Source organism: Pongo pygmaeus, chromosome 11 (genome assembly GCF_028885625.2).
Source record: "Pongo pygmaeus isolate AG05252 chromosome 11, NHGRI_mPonPyg2-v2.0_pri, whole genome shotgun sequence".
Classification (NCBI taxonomy): Eukaryota; Metazoa; Chordata; class Mammalia; order Primates; family Hominidae; genus Pongo; species Pongo pygmaeus.
In genome coordinates, this window is record NC_072384.2 from 126,815,517 (window position 1) to 126,830,904 (window position 15,388).

Consider the following 15,388-nt stretch of genomic DNA (forward strand, 5'->3'; position numbering starts at 1 on the left):
GTTGAATTAATCCCTTTACCATTATGTAATGGCCTTCTTTGTCTCTTTTGATCTTTGTTGGTTTAAAGTCTGTTTTATCAGAGACTAGGATTGCAACCCCTGCCTTTTTTTGTTTTCCATTTGCTTGGTAGATCTTCCTCCATCCTTTTATTTTGAGCCTATGTGTGTCTCTGCACGTGAGATGGGTTTCCTGAATACAGCACACTGATGGGGCTTGAGTCTTTATCCAATTTGCCAGTCTGTGTCTTTTAATTGGAGCATTTAGTCCATTTACATTTAAAGTTAATATTGTTATGTGTGAATTTGATCCTGTCATTATGATGTTAGCTGGTTATTTTGCTCGTTAGTTGATGCAGTATCTTCCTAGTCTCGATGGTCTTTACATTTCGGTATGATTTTGTAGTGGCTGTTACCGGTTGTGCCTTTCCATGTTTAGCGCTTCCTTCAGGAGCTCTTTTAGGGCAGGCCTGGTGGTGACAAAATCTCTCAGCATTTGCTTGTCTGTAAAGTATTTTATTTCTCCTTCACTTATGAAGCTTAGTTTGGCTGGATATGAAATTCTGGGTTGAAAATTCGTTTCTTTAAGGATGTTGAATATTGGCCCCCACTCTCTTCTGGCTTGTAGGGTTTCTGCCGAGAGATCCGCTGTTAGTCTGATGGGCTTCCCTTTGATGGTAACCCGACCTTTCTCTCTGGCTGCCCTTAACATTTTTTCCTTCATTTCAACTTTGGTGAATCTGACAATTATGTGTCTTGGGGTTGCTCTTCTCGAGGAGTATCTTTGTGGCGTTCTCTGTATTTCCTGAATCTGAATGTTGGCCTGTCTTGCTAGATTGGGGAAGTTCTCCTGGATAATATCCTGCAGTGTTTTCCAACTTGCTTCCATTCTCCCCGTCACTTTCAGGTACACCAATGAGACGTAGATTTGGTCTTTTCACATAGTCCCACATTTCTTGGAGGCTTTGCTCGTTTCTTTTTATTCTTTTTTCTCTAAACTTCCCTTCTCGCTTCATTTCATTCATTTCATCTGTCAGGGCTGATACCCTTTCTTCCATTTGATCGCATCGGCTCCTGAGGCTTCTGCATTCTTCACGTAGTTCTCGAGCCTTCGTTTTCAGCTCCATCAGCTCCTTTAAGCACTTCTCTGTATTGGTTATTCTAGTTATATATTCTTCTAAATTTTTTTCAAAGTTTTCAACTTCTTTGCCTTTGGTTTGAATATCCTCCCGTAGCTCGGAGTAATTTGATCGTCTGAAGCCTTCTTCTCTCAGCTCGTCAAAGTCATTCTCCGTCCAGCTTTGTTCCGTTGCTGGTGAGGAACTGCGTTCCTTTGGAGGAGGAGAGGTACTCTGCTTTTTAGAGTTTCCAGTTTTTCTGCTCTGTTTTTTCCCCATCTTTGTGGTTTTATCTACTTTTGGTCTTTGATGATGGTGATGTATAGATGTGTTTTTGGTGTGGATGTCCTTTCTGTTAGTTTTCCTTCTAACAGACAGGACCCTCAGCTGCAGGTCTGTTGGAGTACCTGGCCGGCCGTGTGAGGTGTCAGTCTGCCCCTGCTGAGGGGTGCCTCCCAGTTAGGCTGCTCTGGGGTCAGGGGTCAGGGACCCACTTGAGGATGCAGTCAGCCCGTTCTCAGATCTCCAGTTGCGTGCTGGGAGAACCACTGCTCTCCTCAAAGCTGTCAGACAGGGACATTTAAGTCTGCAGAGGTTACTGCTGTCTTTTTGTTTGTCTGTGCCTTGCCCCCAGAAGTGGAGCCTGCAGAGGCAGGCAGGCCTCCTTGAGCTGTGGTGGGCTCCACCCAGTTCAAGCTTCCTGGCTGCTTTGTTTACCTAAGCAAGTCTGGGCAATGGCGGGTGCCCCTCTCCCGGCCTCGCTGCTGACTTGCTGTTTGATCTCAGACTGCTGTGCTAGCAATCAGCGAGACTCCGTGGGCGTAGGACCCTCTGAGCCAGGTGCGGGCTATACTCTCCTGGGGCACCGTTTCCTAAGCCCGTCGGAAAAACACAGTATTCGGGTGAGAGTGGCCCGACTTTCCAGGTGCTGTCTGTTACCCCTGGAAAGGGAACTCCCTGACCCCTTGCGCTTCCCGAGTGAGGCAATGCCTTGCCCCTGCTTCGGCTGGCGCACGGTGCGCTCACCCACTGACCTGCGCCCACTGTCTGGCACTCCCTAGTGAGATGAACACGGTACCTCAGATGGAAATGCAGAAATCACTCGTCTTCTGCGTCGCTCGCGCTGGGAGCTGTAGACCGGAGCTGTTCCTATTCGGCCATCTTGCTAGGCAAGTATCTTAACTTGTTGATTGTTTTACAAAAATAAACTCATATCCCATATCCTGATTTATAGTGTTTTTTAATATTTTTCCGTTTAATTACATCTCATGAAGCTTTTTAATGTGATTATTCATCTGAATACATTTTAATGAGTGTGGTTTCCCATCTTATGAATGAAACTTCTTAACCAATTCCGTATTGCTAGACATTTAGGTTTCTTTTTTTAATTATAAACAACACTGTAATTTATGATGTATGATTAACTAACATCTAGTGGCATAATAAAAGTAAAAATTGCTAGCCATGGCATAATAAAAGTAAAAATATGCTAGCCACCATATATATATACATATATACACACACATATATATACACACGTATGTAACATACACACACACACACATATATATACATATATACATTTTTTCTTCTTCTTCTTTTTTGAGATGGTGTCTTATTCTGTCGCCCAGGCTAGAGTGCAGTGGCACAATCTGCAGCCTCTACCTCCCGGGCTCAAGTGATTCACCACCAAATAATATATTTATTAGCCCCAAATTTTTCTGCCTTTTCCACATTAATATGACAAAAGCAAAGAAGTATCTTTTGGCCATCATATGCCTAAATAAAGGGATTAATATAGCATATATTTAATTATTTTAAGAAATCATATTTATCTATACTCCAAGGTCATTGGAGAACAGGACAAAACTGTCAGTCCGCATGAATTTATGTGACTGCCATAAACAATCAATGCAAGCAACATAACCTTTAACATTGCTTATGGAGCTAAGTAACTAGTCTTAAGAAAGAACTTTTTAAAAATATATATAGTCGCTTAGTTTCCAGCATAGAACATCTTGAGCTTCAAGGCAGATAAGAAATTTTCCTTAAAAGATTACCCTGAGACCAGGCACGGTGGGTCACGCCTGTAATCCCAGCACTTTGGGAGGCCAAGGCTGGTGGATCACCTGAGGTCAGGAGTTTGAGACCTGCCTGGCCAAAACGATGAAACCCCATCTCTACCAAAAATATAAAAATTAACCGGGCATGGTGGTAGGCGCCTGTAATCCTAGCTATTCTGGAGGCTGAGGCACAAGAATTGCGTGAACCTGGGAGGCTGAAGTTGCAGTGAACCGAGATCGCGCCACTGCACTCCAGCCTGGGTGACAGAGTGAGACTTTGTCTCAAAAAAAAAAAAAAAGAAAAAAGAAAGAAAACACACACACAGCTAGAAGAGTAATTTAGCATTCTGAATTTGATCTAACTGGATGTCCTCGTTCTCGGCTGGAGTCCGTACTAGCTTCTCCCAGTAGAGAAACTTGGTCAGTGGTCACAATGGCAGACATCTGCAGATCATTGTGGTGATCTAGAAATACTGGTTTCCTGCCTGAAAAGCTAAAAGCTAAAATATTGAGCCTTATAACCTTGACCAAATTTAGTGTCCCAGTTTTTTAGAGTCTGGTCTCTGAAATCAGACCACATGTATTTGAATCAGAAGTCTACCTCTTGCAATCTGTTTGAATTTTTGAACAAGTTATTTGGACCTCAGTTTCCACAGAAGACTCTAAGCAGTTGATGGGAGGTTTAAACAAAATAATCAGTATAAATCACTTAGTTCAGTATCTGGTTCACAGAGCATACTTGGCAAATGTGAGGTATTGAGTTCTCAAATTTGTAAATGTAAATACAGTAAGAAAAACAAATGCCAACTCCCTATCAAGACAATGTCTTATTTGTCTCACTTGTTACCCAATTCAAAACGAAGTGGAGACAAGATCTTAAAACAGCTTGGTATGTCAAATCTTATTTAAAAGTGGAGGAGAAAGTAGAAAGATAACAGGAGAAAAAGGGGGAGCAGGAGGAAGGATGGGAAGGGTAGGAAGAGCAAATGCATTCTAGAATATACATTTGCACTTAGATATACAGATTACAAATTCATATATTAAAAAGGAATAAATTATAGCTATTGAAATGATGCCACTGATAGAAGAAATGTCTAATATCCTGAGACATCACAGCATACAAAGTTATTTTCTTCTAGAAAACAGAATACCAACTTAAAGGTGATCTCTGTAACTTAACATTTCTAGGTGTTGTTCTTGTCCTTTGAAGAGTGAGAAATTTAAGTAGTAATTTTTTTAAAAAAATGGTTATCAAAAATGCCTATGATTTAATGAAACAATATTAAATATGATAAATTCCAATAAAAGCAAAGAAATCAGAGCTCCTTTAGGAAATTCTTCACCATAAGAAGGTTTACTTAAAGGAAGATAATAACAAACATTTTTCCTTCTGCTTGTATAAAGATCACTGAAGCTAAAGAAAGCATCAACTTAAAAGAAAATGTATTTTCAAGGGGAAATGGCACGGTGTTACAAGGAAATGAGAAAATGTGGTATAATTTCATATCTGAAAACAGGCTATATTCACAACAAATTGATTTTAACTTATTTTAAACATGTTTATGGGTCTTTTATTATAAAAAGAAATGCATTATCATTGCAAACAAAACTACTTGAAAGTGAAAAATATGATACTTCAGTGATATAATTAAGAATTCTAAACTACTGTAAATATCAAACCATTAATAATTTTCACTTGAATAATTAAACTGGAATGGAATGGCACATTCCTGTGTCTATGTATTGAAAAACTGCTCGTGTCTAAATTTAAGGTATGCTTTAAAAAAATAAAATCATCTATGGCCCCACCGTCTATAGATAATCACTAGTAACAGGTTTGTATATCTCCTGCCCAAGCTTACTCATTCTCTCTCTAACATTTTTGGGGGTCTGTAAATTGTTAAGCATTATTTTTCATGTAATCTTTCAATTCAAAGGAAAGATTAGCTTAGGGAGTAAAGGACATTTGAAATAAAGAATAGGGGATCTTTTAGAAAACCCAAGGATGAGAGAACAGCTGGGCATCAAGAAATACCGGCATCAAGAAGAAGAGATGCTGGGAAAACCACTGTCTTCCATTATGCTCTTCTCTCTTTCTCTGGGGCCACTGAACCTCATATCTGCTTCTTTCTACACCTTTGCTTGTCACTACTCTTATGGTTTCGGCTTTCTCACAGTTCGCTCTTATAACTATTTCAGATAAACTAGCACCTCTTCCCCCAATTCCATATTCTCAGAAGGGAGAATCTCTTTGACTCCGTTTGTATTAGGAATTGAGAATAACATACTGCAGTTCTCAAGCAAAGAAGCATCTGGTCTTGGTAGGCACTGCAGCATTAGTCCGCTGTACCATGAACATCTTCTGTATGAATAAATGAAAATCTACCAATCTACATCATTGATTGACTCTATTTTATTATTATTATTATTTTGTGTGTGTGTGTGTGTATGTGTGTGTGTGTGAGACAGGGTCTGGCTCTGTGGCCCAGGCTGGAGTGCAGTGTTGTAATCACTGCAGCCTCAACTTCCTGGGCTCAAGTTTTCCTCCCACTTCAGCCTCCCAAGTAGCTGGGACTACAGTCGTGGCGCCACCACACCTGGTTAATTTTTGTATGTTTTGTAGAGACAGGGTTGTTCCATGTTGCTCAGGCCGGTCTCGAGCTTCCTGAGCTCAAGCGATCTGCCTGCCTGCCTTGGCCTCCCAAAGCGCTGAGTTTACAGACATTGGCTGCCATGCCCAGCACTTTTTTTTTTTTTTTAAATGTTAGCATCATTGCAGAATAATTGACAAAAATAACTCACATGCATTTAAGGTGTACAACATTTTAACAGTTGTGTTTTGTATTCCAAAACATTGGTAATATATTTTGAACATTCTTTTATTGATGAACACTTAAATTATTTCTAATTTTTTTAATTGAAACAATGTTGTATAAAAATGTAATATGGAGACTTCTGCTATTTATTTTTCCCCAGCTTTATTGAGTTATAATTCACACAGATTGGACAAATTGAACGTGTATAATATGACACTTTGATATTCATATGTATTGTGAAATGATTATGACAATCAAGTTAGTTAACACATCTAATACCCCATTGTTACCACTGGTGGGAGGGGGCAGGTGGTAAGAACATTTAAGATCTACTCTGAAGAAATTTGAAGTGTACAATATAGTATTGTTAACTACAGTCACAATGCTGAATACTAGATCCCCAGAATGTATTCATCTTAATGACTGAAAGATTGTGCCTTTGACCAACATCTCCCATTCTCCCCCAGCTCCCCAGCACCTGGCATTCTATTGTTTCTATGAGTTCAACTTCTTTTGATTCCACATATAAGTGAGATCACTTTTTTCTTTGTCTAACTTATTTCACTTAGTACAAAACCCTCAAGTTTTATCAATATTGTCAGAAGTGGTAGGATTTCATTCTTTTGCATGGCTAAATAATATTCCATTGTTTATATATTACTATATATCCATAGGAAAGAGGAACATTATAGATGTAATTGTTAAGCTAATATGAAGTCATACTGGAGCAGAGTGAGCCCTAGTCCCACATGGCTGGTGTCCTTATAAAAGAGAGGAATTTGGATACAAACTTGCACATAGGAAAAATGCCATGGGGAAACAAAGGCAGAGATTGGGATGATGCTTCTACAAGCAAAGTAACACTGAAATTATCAGAAATTTACCAGAAGCTAGAGGAGATGTATTTAACAGTTTCTGCCTCTCAGCCCTCAGAAGGACCAACCCTGCTGACACCATGATCTCAGACTTTCAGTCTCCAGAATTATGACACAATAAATTTTTGCTGTTTAAGACGCCTAGTTTTTGTGACTTTATTACTGCAGCCCTAGCAAATTAATGCGAGATTCTGCCATGTTGGTACAAACATCCATAGTTTATGTGACAGTTAATATTGAGTGTCAACTTGATTGGATTGAAAGATGCAAATATTTGCAAATCAAATACTGGATAGAGGACTTGTTTTCAGAAAATATAAAGAATTTTCTTTTTTTTTTTTTTTTTTTTTCTCACAGAAAGTATTTTATTGGGCATAACATTTTATATCTTTTACCATTTAACATTAGTTGTGGATCTTCCCATGTCACATAAATATGCCTCATTCTTTTTGGATAATATGATTACTAATGAATGGATTTACTATCATTCATTTAATCAATACTCCTTTTGATGGCCATTTTAGTTGTGTATTTTTTTGTTTTGCACAGATTGATGTAATAAACATGATTTTATAGTAATATTTTTGCCTGTGAAAATGTTTACTGGACAATAAATTCCTAGGAGTAAAATAAGGTCAAAGATTATAAAGACAGTATTTATTTTCATAAACATTACCAAGTCAGCCACAAATGTTTAAATCACTAATGGTTTCAGATTATTGTATTTAATGAGTAAACACTTTCATAGGGTTTACTTTTTTTTTTTTTCTTTTATTATTATTATTATTATTATTATTATTATTATTATACTTTAGGTTTTATGGTACATGTGCGCAATGTGCAGGTAAGTTACATATGTATACATGTGCCATGCTGGTGCGCTGCACCCACCAACCCGTCATCTAGCATTAGGTATATCTCCCAATGCTATCCCTCCCCCCTCCCCCCACCCCACAACAGTCCCCAGAGTGTGATGTTCCCCTTCCTGTGTCCATGTGTTCTCATTGTTCAATTCCCACCTATGAGTGAGAATATGCGGTGTTTGGTTTTTTGTTCTTGTGATAGTTTACTGAGAATGATGATTTCCAATTTCATCCATGTCCCTACAAAGGACGTGAACTCATCATTTTTTATGGCTGCATAGTATTCCATGGTGTATATGTGCCACATTTTCTTAATCCAGTCTATCATTGTTGGACATTTGGGTTGGTTCCAAGTCTTTGCTATTGTGAATAATGCGGCAATAAACATACGTGTGCATGTGTCTTTATAGCAGCATGATTTATAGTCCTTTGGGTATATACCCAGTAATGGAATGGCTGGGTCGAATGGAATTTCTACTTCTAGATCCCTGAGGAATCGCCACACTGACTTCCACAAGGGTTGAACTAGTTTACAGTCCCACCAACAGTGTAAAAGTGTTCCTATTTCTCCACATCCTCTCCAGCACCTGTTGTTTCCTGACTTTTTAATGATTGCCATTCTAACTGGTGTGAGATGGTATCTCATTGTGGTTTTGATTTGCATTTCTCTGATGGCCAGTGACGGTGAGCATTTTTTCATGTGTTTTTTGGCTGCATAAATGTCTTCTTTTGAGAAGTGTCTGTTCATGTCCTTCGCCCACTTTTTGATGGGGTTGTTTGTTTTTTTCTTGTAAATTTGTTGGAGTTCATTGTAGATTCTGGATATTAGCCCTTTGTCAGATGAGTAGGTTGCGAAAATTTTCTCCCATTTTGTAGGTTGCCTGTTCACTCTGATGGTAGTTTCTTTTGCTGTGCAGAAGCTCTTTAGTTTAATTAGATCCCATTTGTCAATTTTGGCTTTTGTTGCCATTGCTTTTGGTGTTTTAGACATGAAGTCCTTGCCCATGCCTATGTCCTGAATGGTATTGCCTAGGTTTTCTTCTAGGGTTTTTATGGTTTTAGGTCTAACATTTAAGTCTTTAATCCATCTTGAATTGATTTTTGTATAAGGTGTAAGGAAGGGATCCAGTTTCAGCTTTCTACATATGGCTAGCCAGTTTTCCCAGCACCATTTATTAAATAGGGAATCCTTTCCCCATTTCTTGTTTTTGTCAGGTTTGTCAAAGATCAGATACTTGTAGATATGTGGCATTATTTCTGACGGCTCTGTTCTGTTCCATTGATCTATATCTCTGTTTTGGTACCAGTACCATGCTGTTTTGGTTACTGTAGCCTTGTAGTATAGTTTGAAGTCAGGTAGCGTGATGCCTCCAGCTTTGTTCTTTTGGCTTAGGATTGACTTGGCGATGCGGGCTCTTTTTTGGTTCCATATGAACTTTAAAGTAGTTTTTTCCAATTCTGTGAAGAAAGTCATTGGTAGCTTGATGGGGATGGCATTGAATCTGTAAATTACCTTGGGAAGGATGGCCATTTTCATGATATTGATTCTTCCTACCCATGAGCATGGAATGTTCTTCCATTTGTTTGTATCCTCTTTTATTTCCTTGAGCAGTGGTTTGTAGTTCTCCTTGAAGAGGTCTTTCACATCCCTTGTAAGTTGGATTCCTAGGTATTTTATTCTCTTTGAAGCAATTGTGAATGGGAGTTCACTCATGATTTGGCTCTCTGTTTGTCTGTTATTGGTGTATAAGAATGCTTGTGATTTTTGCACATTGATTTTGTATCCTGAGACTTTGCTGAAGTTGCTTATCAGCTTAAGGAGATTTTGGGCTGAGACAATGGGGTTTTCTAGATATACTATCATGTCATCTGCAAACAGGGACAATTTGACTTCCTCTTTTCCTAATTGAATACCCTTTATTTCCTTCTCCTGCCTAATTGCCCTGGCCAGAACTTCCAACACTATGTTGAATAGAAGTGGTGAGAGAGGGCATCCCTGTCTTGTGCCAGTTTTCAAAGGGAATGCTTCCAGTTTTTGCCCATTCAGTATGATATTGGCTGTGGGTTTGTCATAAATAGCTCTTATTATTTTGAGATACGTCCCATCAATTCCTAATTTATTGAGAGTTTTTAGCATGAAGGGTTGTTGAATTTTGTCAAAGGCCTTTTCTGCATCTATTGAGATAATCATGTGGTTTTTGTCTTTCGTTCTGTTTATATGCTGGATTACATTTATTGATTTGCGTATATTGAACCAGCCTTGCATCCCAGGGATGAAGCCCACTTGATCCTGGTGGATAAGCTTTTTGATGTGCTGCTGGATTCTGTTTGCCAGTATTTTATTGAGGATTTTTGCATCAATGTTCATCAAGGATATTGGTCTAAAATTCTCTTTTTTTGTTGTGTCTCTGCCAGGCTTTGGTATCAGGATGATGCTGGCCTCATAAAATGAGTTAGGGAGGATTCCCTCTTTTTCTATTGATTGGAATAGTTTCAGAAGGAATGGTACCAGCTCCTCCTTGTACCTCTGGTAGAATTCGGCTGTGAATCCATCTGGACCTGGACTTTTTTTGGTTGGTAAGCTATTGATTATTGCCACAATTTCAGCTCCTGTTATTGGTCTATTCAGAGATTCAACTTCTTCCTGGTTTAGTCTTGGGAGGGTGTATGTGTCGAGGAATTTATCCATTTCTTCTAGATTTTCTAGTTTATTTGCGTAGAGGTGTTTGTAATATTCTCTGATGGTAGTTTGTATTTCTGTGGGATCGGTGGTGATATCCCCTTTATCATTTTTTATTGCATCTATTTGATTCTTCTCTCTTTTTTTCTTTATTAATCTTGCTAGCGGTCTATCAATTTTGTTGATCCTTTCAAAAAACCAGCTCCTGGATTCATTTATTTTTTGAAGGGTTTTTTGTGTCTCTATTTCCTTCAGTTCTGCTCTGATTTTAGTTATTTCTTGCCTTCTGCTAGCTTTTGAATGTGTTTGCTCTTGCTTTTCTAGTTCTTTTAATTGTGATGTTAGGGTGTCAATTTTGGATCTTTCCTGCTTTCTCTTGTGGGCATTTAGTGCTATAAATTTCCCTCTACACACTGCTTTGAATGCATCCCAGAGATTCTGGTATGTTGTGTCTTGGTTCTCGTTGGTTTCAAAGAACATCTTTATTTCTGCCTTCATTTCGTTATGTACCCAGTAGTCATTCAGGAGCAGGTTGTTCAGTTTCCACGTAGTTGAGCGGTTTTGAGTGAGATTCTTAATCCTGAGTTCTAGCTTGATTGCACTGTGATCTGAGAGACAGTTTGTTACAATTTCTGTTCTTTTACATTTATTGAGGAGAGCTTTACTTCCAAGTATATGGTCAATTTTGGAATAGGTGTGGTGTGGTGCTGAAAAAAATGTATATTCTGTTGATTTGGGGTGGAGAGTTCTGTAGATGTCTATTAGGTCCGCTTGGTGCAGAGCTGAGTTCAATTCCTGGGTATCCTTGTTGACTTTCTGTCTCGTTGATCTGTCTAATGTTGATAGTGGGGTGTTAAAGTCTCCCATTATTAATGTGTGGGAGTCTAAGTCTCTTTGTAGGTCACTCAGGACTTGCTTTATGAATCTGGGTGCTCCTGTATTGGGTGCATATATATTTAGGATAGTTAGCTCTTCTTGTTGAATTAATCCCTTTACCATTATGTAATGGCCTTCTTTGTCTCTTTTGATCTTTGTTGGTTTAAAGTCTGTTTTATCAGAGACTAGGATTGCAACCCCTGCCTTTTTTTGTTTTCCATTTGCTTGGTAGATCTTCCTCCATCCTTTTATTTTGAGCCTATGTGTGTCTCTGCACGTGAGATGGGTTTCCTGAATACAGCACACTGATGGGTCTTGAGTCTTTATCCAGTTTGCCAGTCTGTGTCTTTTAATTGGAGCATTTAGTCCATTTACATTTAAAGTTAATATTGTTATGTGTGAATTTGATCCTGTCATTATGATGTTAGCTGGATATTTTGCTCGTTAGTTGATGCAGTCTCTTCCTAGTCTCGATGTTCTTTACATTTCGGTATGATTTTGCAGTGGCTGGTACCGGTTGTGCCTTTCCATGTTTAGCGCTTCCTTCAGGAGCTCTTTTAGAGCAGGCCTGGTGGTGACAAAATCTCTCAGCATTTGCTTGTCTGTAAAGTATTTTATTTCTCCTTCACTTATGAAGCTTAGTTTGGCAGGATATGAAATTCTGGGTTGAAAATTCTTTTCTTTAAGAACGTTGAATATTGGCCCCCACTCTCTTCTGGCTTGTAGGGTTTCTGCCGAGAGATCCGCTGTTAGTCTGATGGGCTTCCCTTTGATGGTAACCCGACCTTTCTCTCTGGCTGCCCTTAACATTTTTTCCTTCATTTCAACTTTGGTGAATCTGACAATTATGTGTCTTGGAGTTGCTCTTCTCGAGGAGTATCTTTGTGGCGTTCTCTGTATTTCCTGAATCTGAATGTTGGCCTGCCTTGCTAGATTGGGGAAGTTCTCCTGGATAATATCCTGCAGAGTGTTTTCCAACTTGTTTCCATTCTCCCTGTCACTTTCAGGTACACCAATCAGACGTAGATTTGGTCTTTTCACATAGTCCCACATTTCTTGGAGGCTTTGCTCGTTTCTTTTTATTCTTTTTTCTCTAAACTTCCCTTCTCGCTTCATTTCATTCATTTCATCTTCCAGGGCTGATACCCTTTCTTCCATTTGATCGCATCGGCTCCTGAGGCTTCTGCATTCTTCACGTAGTTCTCGAGCCTTGGTTTTCAGCTCCATCAGCTCCTTTAAGCACTTCTCTGTATTGGTTATTCTAGTTATACATTCTTCTAAATTTTTTTCAAAGTTTTCAACTTCTTTGCCTTTGGTTTGAATATCCTCCCGTAGCTCGGAGTAATTTGATCGTCTGAAGCCTTCTTCTCTCAGCTCGTCAAAGTCATTCTCTGTCCAGCTTTGTTCCGTTGCTGGTGAGGAACTGCGTTCCTTTGGAGGAGGAGAGGTACTCTGGTTTTTAGAGTTTCCAGTTTTTCTGCTCTGTTTTTTCCCCATCTTTGTGGTTTTATCTACTTTTGGTCTTTGATGATGGTGATGTACAGATGGGTTTTTGGTGTGGATGTCCTTTCTGTTAGTTTTCCTTCTAACAGACAGAACCCTCAGCTGCAGGTCTGTTGGAGTACCTGGCCGGCCGTGGGAGGTGTCAGTCTGCCCCTGCTGGGGGGTGCCTCCCAGTTAGGCTGCTCGGGGGTCAGGGGTCAGGGACCCACTTGAGGAGGCAGTCAGCCCGTTCTCAGATCTCCAGCTGCGTGCTGGGAGAACCACTGCTCTCCTCACAGCTGTCAGACAGGGACATTTAAGTCTGCAGAGGTTACTGCTGTCTTTTTGTTTGTCTGTGTCCTGCCCCCTGAGGTGGAGCCTACAGAGGCAGGCAGGCCTCCTTGAGCTGTGGTGGGCTCCACCCAGTTCAAGCTTCCAGGCTGCTTTGTTTACCTAAGCGAGCCTGGGCAATGGCGGGCGCCCCTCCCCCAGCCTCGCTGCTGACTTGCTGTTTGATCTCAGACTGCTGTGCTAGCAATCAGCGAGACTCCGTGGGCGTAGGACCCTCTGAGCCAGGTGCGGGCTATACTCTCCTGGGGCACCGTTTCCTAAGCCCGTCGGAAAAGCACAGTATTCGGGTGGGAGTGGCCCGATTTTCCAGGTGCCGTCTGTCACCCCTGGAAGGGGAACTCCCTGACCCCTTGCGCTTCCCGAGTGAGGCAATGCCTCGCCCCTGCTTCGGCTGGCGCACGGTGCGCTCACCGACTGACCTGCGCCCACTGTCTGGCACTCCCTAGTGAGATGAACACGGTACCTCAGATGGAAATGCAGAAATCACCCGTCTTCTGCGTCGCTCGCGCTGGGAGCTGTAGACCGGAGCTGTTCCTATTCGGCCATCTTCAAGAATTTTCAAAACTCAACAGTAAGAAAGCAAATAACCAAACCACAGTGGTGCGATCTTGGCTCATTGCAACCTCTGCCTCCTGGGTTCAAGTGATTCTCCTGCCTCGGTATTGTTCCTGAGTGTGTCTGTGAAGGTGTTGCCAAAGGAGATTAACATTTGAGTCAGTGGACTGGGAGAGGCAGACCCACCCTCAATCTGAGTTGGCTCCATCTAATCAGCTGCCAGTGCATCTAGAATAAAGCAGGCGGAAGAAGTTGGAAAGAGCAGACTTGCTGAGTCTTCTGGTCTTCAACTTTCTCCCGTGCTGGATGCTCTCTGCTCTTGAACATCAGACTCCAAGTTCTTCAGCTTTTGGACTCTTGGACTTATGCTAGGGGTTTGCCAGGGGCTCTCGGGCCTTTGGCCACAGACTGAAGGCTGCACTGTTGGCTTCCCTACTTTAGAGGTTTTGCAACTAAGACTGATCCACCACTGGCTTCCTTGCTCCTCAACTTGCAGATGGCCTACTATAGAACTTTACCTTGTGATCATGTGAATCAATTCTCTTTAATAAACTCGCTTTCATATATACATATATCCTATTAATTCTGTCCCTGTAGAGAACCCTGCTAATACAGTTTGTTTCTTTTTATTACTGAGTTTTATTCCATTGCATATCTATACAATGCTCATCCATTCACCAACTGAGGGCATTTTGGTTGCTTCCAGTTTGGGGTGATCACAAAAAAAGCTATAATAAACATTTGAGTTCAGATTTTTTATATGAATCTAATTTTTCACTTCCTTTAAATAAATAGGAGTAAGATTTCTGGGGTATATGGCAAGTGGATATTTAAAAGTACAAAAAACTACCAAACTGTTTGCTAAATAAGCTTCCCCATTTTGCATTCATACCAGCAGTATATTTTACTTTGCGTCTTTGCCTGAATTTGGCACTACCATTTTGTTTTGTTTTTTACTATCATTGTGTATGCAGAAGGGTAGCCCCTTGTGGTTTTCATTTGCTTTTCTATAATTATTAATGATGTTGTGCATCCTATCATGTGCTTATTTGCCATTCTTTTATTTTCTTTAGTGAAGAGTTGATTGGATATCTTGCCCATTCCTTTATTTGGCTATTTGCTTTCTTATTGTTGAGTTTTGAAAGTTCTTTATATTTTCTGAAAACAAGTCCTCTATCCAATATTTGATTTGCAAACATTTTCTGACAATCTGTGGTATGTCTTTTTCATCTGCTTTCTTTTTTTAACTTTTATTTTTAAGTTCAGGGGTACATGTACAGTTTGTTATACAGGTAAATTTGTGTCATGGGGGTTTGTCGTACAGATTATTTCATCACCCTGGTATTAATCCTAGTACTGTTACTTACTTTTCCTGATCATCTTCTTCCACCCATCCTTCACCCTCTGATAGGTCCCCGTGTGTGTTGTCCTTCTCTATGTGTCCTTTTCTTATCTTTTCTTTTCTTTTTTCTTTTCTTTTCTTTCTCTTTCTCTTTCTTTCTCTCTCTCTCTCTCTTTCTTTCTTTTGACAGAGTCTTACTTGTTGCCCAGGCTGGAGTACAGTGACGCGATCTCGGCTCACTGCAATCTCCACCCCCCGGTTTCAAGTGATTCTCCTGCCTCAGCCTCCAGAGTAGCTGGGATTACAGGCATCTGCCATCAAGCCTGGCTAATTTTTGTATTTTTCACAGAGACAGGGTTTTACCATGTTG